The sequence below is a fragment of the Stenella coeruleoalba genome (genome assembly GCF_951394435.1).
Source record: "Stenella coeruleoalba genome assembly, chromosome: 14".
Lineage (NCBI taxonomy): Eukaryota > Metazoa > Chordata > Mammalia > Artiodactyla > Delphinidae > Stenella > Stenella coeruleoalba.
Window position 1 is genome coordinate 53,279,785 of NC_137160.1, and position 12,908 is coordinate 53,292,692.

A 12,908-nucleotide genomic window follows, 5' to 3' on the forward strand; every position below is an offset into this window, starting at 1 on the left:
GTTAGGGTTAGGGGACGGGGACGGTTTAGGGTCCAGGTGAGGGTACGGCAACGCTTTAGGGGGAGCGTGCGTGTGAGGGCGCGGGTTAGTGTTAGCGTACGGGTTAGGATTAGGGGATGGGTGAGGGTCAGGCTTCGGGGAAGGGTTAGGGTTAGGGTTCGGGCTAGGGTTAGGGTTAGGGGACAGGGACGGTTTACGATCCAGGTGAGGGTACGGCAACGTTTTAGGGGGAGCGTGCGTGTGAGGGCGCGGGTTAGTGTTAGCGTACGGGTTAGGATTAGGGGACGGGTGAGGGTCAGGCTTCGGGGAAGGGTTAGGGTTAGGGTTCGGGCTAGGGTTAGGGTTAGGGTTAGGGGACGGGGACGGTTTAGGGTCCAGGTGAGGGTACGGCAACGCTTTAAGGGGAGCGTGCGTGTGAGGGCGCGGGTTAGTGTTAGCGTACGGGTTAGTATTAGGGGACGGGTGAGGGTCAGGCTTCGGGGAAGGGTTAGGGTTAGGGTTCGGGCTAGGGTTAGGGTTAGGGGACGGGGACGGTTTAGGGTCCAGGTGAGGGTACGGCAACGCTTTAGGAGGAGCGTGCGTGTGAGGGCGCGGGTTAGTGTTAGCGTACGGGTTAGGATTAGGGGACGGGTGAGGGTCAGGCTTCGGGGAAGGGTTAGGGTTAGGGTTCGGGCTAGGGTTAGGGTTAGGGGACGGGGACGGTTTAGGGTCCAGGTGAGGGTACGGCAACGCTTTAGGGGGAGCGTGCGTGTGAGGGCGCGGGTTAGTGTTAGCGTACGGGTTGGGATTAGGGGACGGGTGAGGGTCAGGCTTCGGGGAAGGGTTAGGGTTAGGGTTCGGGCTAGGGTTAGGGTTAGGGGACGGGGACTGTTTAGGGTCCAGGTGAGGGTACGGCAACGCTTTAGGGGGAGCGTGCGTGTGAGGGAGCGGGTTGGTGTTAGCGTACGGGTTAGGATTAGGGGACGGGTGAGGGTCAGGCTTCGGGGAAGGGTTAGGGTTAGGGTTCGGGCTAGGGTTAGGGTTAGGGGACGGGGACGGTTTACGATCCAGGTGAGGGTACGGCAACGCTTTAGGGGGAGCGTGCGTGTGAGGGCGCAGGTTAGTGTTAGCGTACGGGTTAGGATTAGGGGACGGGTGAGGGTCAGGCTTCGGGGAAGGGTTAGGGTTAGGGTTCGGTCTAGGGTTAGGGTTAGGGGACGGGGACGGTTTAGGGTCCAGGTGAGGGTACGGCAACGCTTTAGGGGGAGCGTGCGTGTGAGGGCGCGGGTTAGTGTTAGCGTACGGGTTAGGATAAGGGCCGGGTGAGAGTCAGGCTTCGGGGAAGGGTTAGGGTTAGGGTTCGGGCTAGGGTTAGAGTTAGGGGACGGGGACGGTTTAGGGTCCAGGTGAGGGTACGGCAACGCTTTAGGGGGAGCGTGCGTGTGAGGGCGCGGGTTAGTGTTAGCGTACGGGTTAGGATTAGGGGACGGGTGAGGGTCAGGCTTCGGGGAAGGGTTAGGGTTAGGGTTCGGGCTAGGGTTAGGGTTAGGGGACGGGGACGGGTTAGGGTCCAGGTGAGGGTACGGCAACGCTTTAGGGGGAGCGTGCGTGTGAGGGCGCGGGTTAGTGTTAGCGTACGGGTTAGGATTAGGGGATGGGTGAGGGTCAGGCTTCGGGGAAGGGTTAGGGTTAGGGTTCGGGCTAGGGTTAGGGTTAGGGGACAGGGACGGTTTACGATCCAGGTGAGGGTTCGGCAACGTTTTACGGGGAGCGTGCGTGTGAGGGCGCGGGTTAGTGTTAGCGTACTGGTTAGGATTAGGGGACAGGTGAGGGTCAGGCTTTGGGGAAGGGTTAGGGTTAGGGTTCGGGCTAGGGTTAGGGTTAGGGGACGGAGACGGTTTACGGTCCACGTGAGGGTACGGCAACGCTTTAGGGGGAGCGTGCGTGTGAGGGCGCGGGTTAGTGTTAGCGTACAGATTAGGATTAGGGGACGGGTGAGGGTCAGGCTTCGGGGAAGGGTTAGGGTTAGGGTTCGGGCTAGGGTTAGGGTTAGGGGACGGGGACGGTTTAGGGTCCAGGTGAGGGTACGGCAACGCTTTAGGGGGAGCGTGCGTGTGAGGGCGCGGATTAGTGTTAGCGTACGGGTTAGGATTAGGGGACGGGTGAGGGTCAGGCTTCGGGGAAGGGTTAGGGTTAGGGTTCGGGCTAGGGTTAGGGTTAGGCGACGGGGACTGTTTAGGGTCCAGGTGAGGGTACGGCAATGCTTTAGGGGGAGCGTGCGTGTGAGGGCGCGGGTTAGTGTTAGCGTACGGGTTAGGATTAGGGGACGGGTGAGGGTCAGGCTTCGGGGAAGGGTTAGGGTTAGGGTTCGGGCTAGGGTTAGGGTTAGGGGACGGGGACGGTTTACGATCCAGGTGAGGGTACGGCAACGCTTTAGGGGGAGCGTGCGTGTGAGGGCGCGGGTTAGTGTTAGCGTACGGGTTAGGATTAGGGGACGGGTGAGGGTCAGGCTTCGGGGAAGGGTTAGGGTTAGGGTTCGGGCTAGGGTTAGGGTTAGGGGACGGAGACGGTTTACGGTCCAGGTGAGGGTACGGCAACGCTTTAGGGGGAGCGTGCGTGTGAGGGCGCGGGTTAGTGTTTGCGTACGGGTTAGGATTAGGGGACGGGTGAGGGTCAGGCTTCGGGGAAGGGTTAGGGTTAGGGTTCGGGCTAGGGTTAGGGTTAGGGGATGGGGACGGTTTAGGGTCCAGGTGAGGGTACGGCAACGCTTTAGGGGGAGCGTGCGTGTGAGGGCGCGGGTTAGTGTTAGCGTACGGGTTAGGATTAGGGGACGGGTGAGGGTCAGGCTTCGGGGAAGGGTTAGGGTTAGGGTTCGGGCTAGGGTTAGGGTTAGGGGACGGGGACGGTTTAGGGTCCAGGTGAGGGTACGGCAACGCTTTAGGGGGAGCGTGCGTGTGAGGGCGCGGGTTAGTGTTAGCGTACGGGTTAGGATTAGGGGACGGGTGAGGGTCAGGCTTCGGGGAAGGGTTAGGGTTAGGGTTCGGGCTAGGGTTAGGGTTAGGGGACGGGGACGGTTTAGGGTCCAGGTGAGGGTACGGCAACGCTTTAGGGGGAGCGTGCGTGTGAGGGCGCGGGTTAGTGTTAGCGTACGGGTTAGGATTAGGGCACGGGTGAGGGTCAGGCTTCGGGGAAGGGTTAGGGTTAGGGTTCGGGCTAGGGTTAGGGTTAGGGGACAGGGACGGTTTACGATCCAGGTGAGGGTACGGCAACGCTTTAGAGGGAGCGTGCGTGTGAGGGCGCGGGTTAGTGTTAGCGTACTGGTTAGGATTAGGGGACGGGTGAGGGTCAGGCTTCGGGGAAGGGTTAGGGTTAGGGTTCGGGCTAGGGTTAGGGTTAGGGGACGGAGACGGTTTACGGTCCAGGTGAGGGTACGGCAACGCTTTAGGGGGAGCGTGCGTGTGAGGGCGCGGGTTAGTGTTAGCGCACGGGTTAGGATTAGGGGACGGGTGAGAGTCAGGCTTCGGGGAAGGGTTAGGGTTAGGGTTCGGGCTAGGGTTAGGGTTAGGGGACGGGGACGGTTTAGGGTCCAGGTGAGGGTACGGCAATGCTTTAGGGGGAGCGTGTGTGTGAGGGCGCGGGTTAGTGTTAGCGTACGGGTTAGGATTAGGGGACGGGTGAGGGTCAGGCTTCGGGGAAGGCTTAGGGTTAGGGTTCGGGCTAGGGTTAGGGTTAGGGGACGGGGACTGTTTAGGGTCCAGGTGAGGGTACGGCAACGCTTTAGGGGGAGCGTGCGTGTGAGGGCGCAGGTTAGTGTTAGCGTACGGGTTAGGATTAGGGGACGGGTGAGGGTCAGGCTTCGGGGAAGGGTTAGGGTTAGGGTTCGGGCTAGGGTTAGGGTTAGGGGACAGGGACGGTTTACGATCCAGGTGAGGGTACGGCAACGCTTTAGGGGGAGCGTGCGTGTGAGGGCGCGGGTTAGTGTTAGCGTACTGGTTAGGATTAGGGGACGGGTGAGGGTCAGGCTTCGGGGAAGGGTTAACGTTAGGGTTCGGGCTAGGGTTAGGGTTAGGAGACGGAGACGGTTTACGGTCCAGGTGAGGGTACGGCAACGCTTTAAGGGGAGCGTGCGTGTGAGGGCGCGGGTTAGTGTTAGCGTATGTATTAGGATTAGGGGACGGGTGAGAGTCAGGCTTCGGGGAAGGGTTAAGGTTAGCGTTCGGGCTAGGGTTAGGGTTAGGGGACGGGGACGGTTTAGGGTCCAGGTGAGGGTACGGCAACGCTTTAGGGGGAGCGTGCGTGTGAGGGCGCGGGTTAGTGTTAGCGTACGGGTTAGGATTAGGGGACGGGTGAGGGTCAGGCTTCGGGGAAGGGTTAGGGTTAGGGTTCGGGCTAGGGTTATGGTTAGGGGACGGGGACTGTTTAGGGTCCAGGTGAGGGTACGGCAACGCTTTAGGGGGAGCGTGCGTGTGAGGGCGCAGGTTAGTGTTAGCGTACGGGTTAGGATTAGGGGACGGGTGAGGGTCAGGCTTTGGGGAAGGGTTAGGGTTAGGGTTCGGTCTAGGGTTAGGGTTAGGGGACGGGGACGGTTTAGTGGCCAGGTGAGGGTACGGCAACGCTTTAGGGGGAGAGTGCGTGTGTGGGCGCGGGTTAGTGTTAGCGTACGGGTTAGGATTAGGGGACGGGTGAGGGTCAGGCTTCGGGGAAGGGTTAGGGTTAGGGTTCGGGCTAGGGTTAGGGTTAGGGGACGGAGACTGTTTACGGTCCAGGTGAGGGTACGGCAACGATTTAAGGGGAGCATGCGTGTGAGGGCGCGGGTTAGTGTTAGCGTACGGGTTAGGATTAGGGGACGGGTGAGAGGCTTCGGGGAAGGGTTAGGGTTAGGGTTCGGGCTAGGGTTAGGGTTAGGGGACGGGGACGGTTTAGGGTCCAGGTGAGGGTACGGCAACGCTTTAGGGGGAGCGTGCGTGTGAGGGCGCGGGTTAGTGTTAGCGTACGGGTTAGGATTAGGGGACGGGTGAGGGTCAGGCTTCGGGGAAGGGTTAGGGTTAGGGTTCGGGCTAGGGTTAGGGTTAGGGGACAGGGACGGTTTAGGGTCCAGGTGAGGGTACGGCAACGCTTTAGGGGGAGCGTGCGTGTGAGGGCGCGGATTAGTGTTAGCGTACGGGTTAGGATTAGGGGACGGGTGAGGGTCAGGCTTCGGGGAAGGGTTAGGGTTAGGGTTCGGGCTAGGGTTAGGGTTAGGGGACGGGGATTGTTTAGGGTCCAGGTGAGGGTACGGCAACGCTTTAGGGGGAGCGTGCGTGTGAGGGCGCGGGTTAGTGTTAGCGTACGGGTTAGGATTAGGGGACGGGTGAGGGTCAGGCTTCGGGGAAGGGTTAGGGTTAGGGTTCGGGCTAGGGTTAGGGTTAGGGGACGGGGACGGTTTACGATCCAGGTGAGGGTACGGCAACGCTTTAGGGGGAGCGTGCGTGTGAGGGCGCGGGTTAGTGTTAGCGTACGGGTTAGGATTAGGGGACGGGTGAGGGTCAGGCTTCGGGGAAGGGTTAGGGTTAGGGTTCGGGCTAGGGTTAGGGTTAGGGGACGGAGACGGTTTACGGTCCAGGTGAGGGTACGGCAACGCTTTAAGGGGAGCGTGCGTGTGAGGGCGCGGGTTAGTGTTAGCGTACGGGTTAGGATTAGGGGACGGGTGAGGGTCAGGCTTCGGGGAAGGGTTAGGGTTAGGGTTCAGGCTAGGGTTAGGGTTAGGGGACGGGAACGGTTTACGATCCAGGTGAGGGTACGGCAACGCTTTAGGGGGAGCGTGCGTGTGAGGGTGCGGGTTAGTGTTAGCGTACGGGTTAGGATTAGGGGACGGGTGAGGGTCAGGCTTCAGGGAAGGGTTAGGGATAGGGTTAGGGTTCGGGGTAGGCTTAGGGTTAGGGGACGGGGACGGTTTAGGGTCCAGGTGAGGGTACGGCAACGCTTTAGGGGGAGCGTGCGTGTGAGGGCCCGGGTTAGTGTTAGCGTACGGGTTAGGATTAGGGGACGGGTGAGGGTCAGGCTTCGGGGAAGGGTTAGGGTTAGATTTCGGGCTAGGGTTAGGGTTACGGGACGAGGACGCTTTAGGGTCCAGGTGAGGGTACGGCAACGCTTTAGGGGGAGCGTGCGTGTGAGGGCGCGGCTTAGTGTTAGCGTACGGGTTAGGATTAGGGGACGGGTGAGGGTCAGGCTTCGGGGAAGGGTTAGGGTTAGGTTTTGGGCTAGGGTTAGGGTTAGGGGCCGGGGACGGTTTAGGGTCCAGGTGAGTGTACGGCAACGCTTTAAGGGGAGCGTGCGTGTGAGGGCGCGGGTTAGTGTTAGCGTACGAGTTAGGATTAGGGGACGGGTGAGGTTCAGGCTTCGGGGAAGGGTTAGGGTTAGGGTTCAGGCTAGGGTTAGGGTTAGGGGACGGGGACGGTTTACGATCCAGGTGAGGGTACGGCAACGCTTTAGGGGGAGCGTGCGTGTGAGGGCGCGGGTTAGTGTTAGCGTACGGGTTAGGATTAGGGGACGGGTGGGGGTCAGGCTTCAGGGAAGGGTTAGGGTTAGGGTTAGGGTTCGGGCTAGGGTTAGGGTTAGGGGACGGGGACGGTTTACGGTCCAGGTGAGGGTACGGCAACGCTTTAGGGGGAGCGTGCGTGTGAGGGCCCGGGTTAGTGTTAGCGTACGGGTTAGGATTAGGGGACGGGTGAGGGTCAGGCTTCGGGGAAGGGTTAGGGTTAGGGTTCGGGCTAGGGTTAGGGTTACGGGACGGGGACGCTTTAGGGTCCAGGTGAGGGTACGGCAACGCTTTAGGGGGAGCGTGCGTGTGAGGGCGCGGGTTAGTGTTAGCGTACGGATTAGGATTAGGGGACGGGTGAGGGTCAGGCTTCGGGGTAGGGTCAGGGTTAGGGTTCGGGCTAGTGTTAGGGTTAGGGGACGGGGACGGTTTAGGGTCCAGGTGAGGGTACGGCAACGCTTTAGGGGGAGCGTGCGTGTGAGGGCGTGGGTTAGTGTTAGCGTACGGGTTAGGATTAGGGGACGGGTGAGGGTCAGGCTTCGGGGAAGGGTTAGGGTTAGGGTTCGGGCTAGGGTTAGGGTTAGGGCACGGGGACGGTTTAGGGTCTAGGTGAGGGTACGGCAACGCTTTAGGGGGAGCGTGCGTGTGAGGGCGCGGGTTAGTGTTAGCGTATGGGTTAGGATTAGGGGACAGGTGAGGGTCAGGCTTCGGGGAAGGGTTAGGGTTAGGTTTCGGGCTAGCGTTAGGGTTAGGGGACGGGGACGGTTTAGGGTCCAGGTGAGGGTACGGCAACGCTTTAGGGGGAGCGTGCGTGTGAGGGCGCGGGTTCGTGTTAGCGTACGGGTTAGGATTAGGGGACGGGTGAGGGTCAGGCTTTGGGGAAGGGTTAGGGTTAGGGTTCGGGCTAGGGTTAGGGTTAGGGGACGGGGACGGTTTAGGGTCCAGGTGAGGGTAAGGCAACGCTTTAGGGGGAGTGTGCGTGCGAGGGCGCGGGTTAGTGTTAGCGTACGGGTTGGGATTAGGGGACGGGTGGGGGTCAGGCTTCGGGGAAGGGTTAGGGTTAGGGTTCGGGCTAGGGTTAGGGTTAGGGGTCGGGGACGGTTTAGGGTCCATGTGAGGGTACGGCAACGCTTTAGGGGAAGCGTGCGTGTGAGGGCGCGGGTTAGTGTTAGCGTACGGGTTAGGATTAGGGGACGGGTGAGGGTCAGGCTTCGGGGAAGGGTTAGGGTTAGGGTTCGGGCTAGGGTTAGGGTTAGGGGACGGGGAGGGTTTAGGGTCCAGGTGAGGGTACGGCAACGCTTTAGGGGGAGCGTGCGTGTGAGGGCGCGGGTTAGTGTTAGCGTACGGGTTAGGATTAGGGGACGGGTGAGGGTCAGGCTTCGGGGAAGGGTTAGGGTTAGGGTTTGGTCTAGGGTTAGGGTTAGGGGACGGGGACGGTTTAGGGTCCAGGTGAGGGTACGGCAACGCTTTAGGGGGAGCGTGCGTGTGAGGGCGCGGGTTAGTGTTAGCGTACGGGTTAGGATTAGGGGACGGGTGGGGGTCAGGCTTCAGGGAAGGGTTAGGGTTAGGGTTAGGGTTCGGGCTAGGGTTAGGGTTAGGGGACGGGGACGGTTTACGGTCCAGGTGAGGGTACGGCAACGCTTTAGGGGGAGCGTGCGTGTGAGGGCCCGGGTTAGTGTTAGCGTACGGGTTAGGATTAGGGGACGGGTGAGGGTCAGGCTTCGGGGAAGGGTTAGGGTTAGGGTTCGGGCTAGGGTTAGGGTTACGGGACGGGGACGCTTTAGGGTCCAGGTGAGGGTACGGCAACACTTTAGGGGGAGCGTGCGTGTGAGGGCGCGGGTTAGTGTTAGCGTACGGATTAGGATTAGGGGACGGGTGAGGGTCAGGCTTCGGGGTAGGGTCAGGGTTAGGGTTCGGGCTAGTGTTAGGGTTAGGGGACGGGGACGGTTTAGGGTCCAGGTGAGGGTACGGCAACACTTCAGGTGGAGCGTGCGTGTGAGGGCGTGGGTTAGTGTTAGTGTACGGGTTAGGATTAGGGGACGGGTGAGGGTCAGGCTTCGGGGAAGGGTTAGGGTTAGGGTTCGGGCTAGGGTTAGGGTTAGGGGTCGGGGACGGTTTAGGGTCCAGGTGAGGGTACGGCAACGCTTTAGGGGAAGCGTGCGTGTGAGGGCGCGGGTTAGTGTTAGCGTACGGGTTAGGATTAGGGGACGGGTGAGGGTCAGGCTTCGGGGAAGGGTTAGGGTTAGGGTTCGGGCTAGGGTTAGGGTTAGGGGACGGGGAGGGTTTAGGGTCCAGGTGAGGGTACGGCAACGCTTTAGGGGGAGCGTGCGTGTGAGGGCGCGGGTTAGTGTTAGCGTACGGGTTAGGATTAGGGGACGGGTGAGGGTCAGGCTTCGGGGAAGGGTTAGGGTTAGGGTTCGGGCTAGGGTTAGGGTTAGGGGACGGGGACGGTTTAGGGTCCAGGTGAGGGTACGGCAACGCTTTAGGGGGAGCGTGCGTGTGAGGGCGCGGGTTAGTGTTAGCGTATGGGTTAGGATTAGGGGACGGGTGAGGGTCAACTTCGGGGAAGGGTTAGGGTTAGGGTTCGGGCTAGGTTTAGGGTTAGGGGACGGGGACTGTTTAGGGTTCAGGTGAGGGTACGGCAACGCTTTAGGGGGTGCGTGCGTGTGAGGGCGCGGGTTAGTGTTAGCGTACGGGTTAGGATTAGGGGACGGGTGAGGGTCAGGCTTCGGGGAAGGGTTAGGGTTAGGGTTCGGGCTAGGGTTAGGGTTAGGGGACGGGGACTGTTTAGGGTCCAGTTGAGGGTACGGCAACGCTTTAGGGGGAGCGTGCGTGTGAGGGCGCGGGTTAGTGTTAGCGTACGGGTTAGGATTAGGGGACGGGTGAGGGTCAGGCTTCGGGGAAGGGTTAGGGTTAGGGTTCGGGCTAGGGTTAGGGTTAGGGGACGGGGACGGTTTAGGGTCCAGGTGAGGGTACGGCAACGCTTCAGGGGGAGCGTGCGTGTGAGGGCGCGGGTTAGTGTTAGCGTACGGGTTAGGATTAGGGGACGGGTGAGGGTCAGGCTTCGGGGAAGGGTTAGGGTTAGGGTTCGGGCTAGGGTTAGGGTTAGGGGACGGGGACGGTTTAGGGTCCAGGTGAGGGTACGGCAACGCTTTAGGGGGAGCGTGCGTGTGAGGGCGCGGGTTAGTGTTAGCGTACGGGTTAGGATTAGGGGACGGGTGAGGGTCAGGCTTCGGGGAAGGGTTAGGGTTAGGGTTCGGGCTAGGGTTAGGGTTAGGGGACGGGGACTGTTTAGGGTCCAGGTGAGGGTACGGCAACGCTTTAGGGGGAGCGTGCGTGTGAGGGCGCGGGTTAGTGTTAGCGTACGGGGTAGGATTAGGGGACGGGTGAGGGTCAGGCTTCGGGGAAGGGTTAGGGTTAGGGTTCGGGCTAGGGTTAGGGTTATGTGTCGGGGACGGTTTACGATCCAGGTGAGGGTACGGCAACGCTTTAGGGGGAGCGTGCGTGTGAGGGCGTGGGTTAGTGTTAGCGTACGGGTTAGGATTAGAGGACGGGTGAGGGTCAGGCTTCGGGGAAGGGTTAGGGTTAGGGTTCGGGCTAGGGTTAGGGATAGGGGACGGAGACGGTTTACGGTCCAGGTGAGGGTACGGCAACGCTTTAAGGGGAGCGTGCGTGTGAGGGCGCGGGTTAGTGTTAGCGTACGGGTTAGGATTAGGGGACAGGTGAGAGTCAGGCTTCGGGGAAGGGTTAGGGTTAGGGTTCGGGCTAGGGTTAGGGTTAGGGAACAGGGACGGTTTAGGGTCCAGGTGAGGGTACGGCAACGCTTTATGGGGAGCGTGCGTGTGTGGGCGCGGGTTAGTGTTAGCGTACGGGTTAGGATTAGGGGACGGGCGAGGGTCAGGCTTCGGGGAAGGGTTAGGGTTAGGGTTCGGGCTAGGGTTAGGGTTAGGGGACGGGGACTGTTTAGGGTCCAGGTGAGGGTACGGCAACGCTTTAGGGGGAGCGTGCGTGTGAGGGCGCGGGTTAGTGTTAGCGTACGGGTTAGGATTAGGGGACGGGTGAGGGTCAGGCTTCGGGGAAGGGTTAGGGTTAGGGTTCGGGCTAGGGTTAGGGTTAGGGGACGGGGACGGTGTACGATCCAGGTGAGGGTACGGCAACGCTTTAGGGGGAGCGTGCGTGTGAGGGCGCGGGTTAGTGTTAGCGTACGGGTTAGGATTAGGGGACGGGTGAGGGTCAGGCTTCGGGGAAGGGTTAGGGTTAGGGTTCGGGCTAGTGTTAGGGTTAGGGGACGGGGACGGTGTACGATCCAGGTGAGGGTACGGCAACGCTTTAGGGGGAGCGTGCGTGTGAGGGCGCGGGTTCGTGTTAGCGTACGGGTTAGGATTAGGGGACGGGTGAGGGTCAGGCTTCGGGGAAGGGTTAGGGTTAGGGTTCGGGCTAGGGTTAGGGTTAGGGGACGGGGACGGTGTACGATCCAGGTGAGTGTACGGCAACGCTTTAGGGGGAGCGTGCGTGTGAGGGTGCGGGTTCGTGTTAGCGTACGGGTTAGGATTAGGGGACGGGTGAGGGTCAGGCTTCGGGGAAGGGTTAGGGTTAGGGTTCGGGCTAGGGTTAGGGTTAGGGGACGGGGACTGTTTAGGGTCCAGGTGAGGGTACGGCAACGCTTTAGGGGGAGCGTGCGTGTGAGGGCGCGGGTTAGTGTTAGCGTACGGGTTAGGATTAGGGGACGGGTGAGGGTAAGGCTTCGGGGAAGGGTTAGGGTTAGGGTTCGGGCTAGGGTTAGGGTTAGGGGATGGGGACGGTATAGTGTCCAGGTGAGGGTACGGCAACGCTTTAGGGGGAGAGTGCGTGTGAGGGCGTGGGTTAGTGTTAGCGTACGGGTTAGGATTAGGGGACGGGTGAGGGTCAGGCTTCGGGGAAGGGTTAGGGTTAGGGTTCGGGCTAGGGTTAGGGTTAGGGGACGGGGACGGTTTACGATCCAGGTGAGGGTACGGCAACGCTTTAGGGGGAGCGTGCGTGTGAGGGCGCGGGTTAGTGTTAGCGTACGGGTTAGGATTAGGGGACGGGTGAGGGTCAGGCTTCGGGGAAGGGTTAGGGTTAGGGTTCGGGCTAGGGTTAGGGTTAGGGGACGGGGACGGTTTACGATCCAGGTGAGGGTACGGCAACGCTTTAGGGGGAGCGTGCGTGTGAGGGCGCGGGTTAGTGTTAGCGTACGGGTTAGGATTAGGGGACGGGTGAGGGTCAGGCTTCGGGGAAGGGTTAGGGTTAGGGTTCGGGCCAGGGTTAGGCTTAGGGGACGGAGACGGTTTACGGTCCAGTTGAGGGTACGGCAACGCTTTAGGGGGAGCGTGCGTGTGAGGGCGCGGGTTAGTGTTAGCGTACGGGTTAGGATTAGGGGACGGGTGAGGGTCAGGCTTCGGGGAAGGGTTAGGGTTAGGGTTCGGGCTAGGGTTAGGGTTAGGGGACGGGGACTGTTTAGGGTCCAGGTGAGGGTACGGCAACGCTTTAGGGGGAGCGTGCGTGTGAGGGCGCGGGTTAGTGTTAGCGTACGGGTTAGGATTAGGGGACGGGTGAGGGTCAGGCTTCGGGGAAGGGTTAGGGTTAGGGTTCGGGCTAGGGTTAGGGTTAGGGGACGGGGACGGTTTAGTGTCCAGGTGAGGGTACGGCAACGCTTTAGGGGGAGAGTGCGTGTGAGGGCGCGGGTTAGTGTTAGCGTACGGGTTAGGATTAGGGGACGGGTGAGGGTCAGGCTTCGGGGAAGGGTTAGGGTTAGGGTTCGGGCTAGGGTTAGGGTTAGGGGACGGAGACGGTTTACGGTCCAGGTGAGGGTACGGCAACGCTTTAAGGGGAGCGTGCGTGTGAGGGCGCGGGTTAGTGTTAGCGTACGGGTTAGGATTAGGGGACGGGTGAGAGTCAGGCTTCGGGGAAGGGTTAGGGTTAGGGTTCGGGCTAGGGTTAGGGTTAGGGGACGGGGACGGTTTAGGGTCCAGGTGAGGGTACGGCAACGCTTTAGGGGGAGCGTGCGTGTGAGGGCGCGGGTTAGTGTTAGCGTACGGGTTAGGATTAGGGGACGGGTGAGGGTCAGGCTTCGGGGAAGGGTTAGGGTTAGGGTTCGGGCTAGGGTTAGGGTTAGGGGACAGGGACTGTTTAGGGTCCAGGTGAGGGTACGGCAACGCTTTAGGGGGAGCGTGCGTGTGAGGGCGCGGGTTAGTGTTAGCGTACGGGTTAGGATTAAGGGACGGGTGAGGGTCAGGCTTCGGGGAAGGGTTAGGGTTAGGGTTCGGGCTAGGGTTAGGGTTAGGGGACGGGGACGGTTTAGGGTCCAGGTGAGGGTACGGCAACGCTTTAGGGGGAGAGTGCGTGTGAGGGCGCGGGTTAGTGTTAGCGTACGGGTTAGGATTAGGGGACGGGT